Source organism: Asparagus officinalis, chromosome 1 (genome assembly GCF_001876935.1).
Source record: "Asparagus officinalis chromosome 1, Aspof.V1, whole genome shotgun sequence".
In the NCBI taxonomy this organism is placed as follows: Eukaryota; Viridiplantae; Streptophyta; class Magnoliopsida; order Asparagales; family Asparagaceae; genus Asparagus; species Asparagus officinalis.
In genome coordinates this window covers 125,214,733-125,216,975 of record NC_033794.1, presented here as the reverse complement: position 1 = coordinate 125,216,975, position 2,243 = coordinate 125,214,733, and positions in this window count along the sequence as shown.

Below are 2,243 nucleotides of genomic sequence, written 5' to 3'. Positions count from 1 at the left end.
AATCTGATTTATGCCAAATTAAAAACTTATTAATAAATATCCTAGCAAATGAGATATGAACAATATATGTGCAAGGACATACAAATTAACACAAGGGTAAAATAAACAACAAATTAACAAACAAGAGTGATAGTGCACAATAAACAATACAAACACACAATATGATCACGGAGTTCGGACCTTCCGTCCTACGTCTCCGCTCCCCACTCCCGGGGAGAAATTCACTATCACACTGGGTTTTTAACGATCACCCGAAAACGTTTACACCACACAATACAATTTTCTAGTTCACCAAAAACTTTACAATCACTCATAATGTAAACACACTAACTACCACCTCAAGTATTGGTCTCTAGCTCGTGTCTCCCTCAAGTGTTAGGAAATACAACCTCTCTCTAGACATTACCACCTACCCCACTCCTCTTGGGACGACCCCGTCTCTCACCACACACTCCTCTTGGTGTACTAGTGTATTACAAAGTGATCTACACAATTAGGCACGCTAACAACAAATGATTTGTTCTCTAAACAAGGTGAGAACTCAATTAAGCACAACTCAAAGTTATAATCTCTCACAACCCCAATTATACTATATATGAAAATACTAGAAGCTCAAATGGGTGTGTGTAATAATGAGATTTAATAAAACAAACTAAACTCAAATAAATCTAGCTAGATAAGAGTTTAAAAAAACTTCTCTATATGATGACAAGAGAGAGGGAAAAGAGTTAAATGCTCAAACACCAATGTATGATCTTTCTCAATCTCTTGTGAAATTATCTTCACAAAACAAACTCTCAAATGCTTAAAAGCTTTTTAAACAAACTTAAACCAAAACTCAAACCCTTGTTAAAACACTTTTACCCTTATTTTAAAAATACTTCTTCTTAGTAATTTTTGGTCTGAGGTATGAGGGGTATTTATAGAGACCCCAAGATACAAGAAAATCAAAGCAAAAAGATCAAAAACCTAAAACTGGAACAGGCTGAAAAAAAACTAGCTGTTACAGCATCATTTGACTGACGGCTTTCATCAGTCGACTGATGAGCTGACTGTTAGAGGCATTTTTTAGCTCATCAGTCGACTGACGACCTTATCAGTCGACTGATGACCTTATCAGTCGATTGGTCGGTCGACCAACACAAAACAAAATTTATTTTACAATTACAGGCACTTTTGTCAGTCGACTGATCGGTCGACTGATTTCATCGGTCGACTGACCAGTCGACTGATAACAAGTATACAGCCTGTTTAAAGCAAAAATCTGATTTTTAAATTGCCTTTAAAAATAGTAAGCAAATTCCAAAAATTATAAAACTTTAGGAAATAATTGTAGACATGATAATAAACATGCTATATATATACTTGAAATTTGATCATTTTTTAAAAAGCATCTCCCAAATAAGAAATCTAATCATTTTAAAAAAAGTTCAAAACATGAAAATGAACATGAAATTTGATATTTTGACTAAACAATATTTTGAAAACTCTTGTATGACTTTATAGACTAGATAAAAGGTATGAACTATTGTTTTAAAGTCTATAACCCAAAAACACAATATATTTCCAAATATAATAGAATATGAAACATGAAAGCATATATGAATATAACTATTGTTTCATATCTATATAGCTAAACCAAAACATATATGTAACTATATATATACAAAACAAAAACGTGTATGTATGTATATAATTTTGCTTAAAGTACTAACACACATAATATAAAAACCTAAACTAAATATACACAAGCTTGTGATCTTCAACGAAGCTCTATCTTGGTAAACTTGCGGATGAAGCTTGAACTTGGATCTTCAATATGAATTGTATTGCTTCACTCCACTATTTTCACCAACCTCCATTTGATATGATCGTTGTGGCGCAATTCCATCCAACCTCCAACATATTATTTTCGTAGAATAAATACAAAACACAAACACTAGATAAATAATATTAGTTATAAATTGTTTGCAAATTATCATTAAAACAAAAGGACCCAACACTAAAGACGATGAGGATGATGATGACGAGGAGAGAAAATGAAACTCTGCATTGTTTCAACTTCGGGATGACGACGAGGAGGAGAGCAAAAGACGAGTTCTTTTTCCTTTATAATTCAACTTCGGATCATTCTTTGTCATGCAGATTGCTATGTTGTTAGATTAATTTGTTGGTTCTTTGAAGGAAATTAGGTTGTGGGTTTGGAGAGTTAGACTCTATTTGATGGGTTGAAATCATTTGGG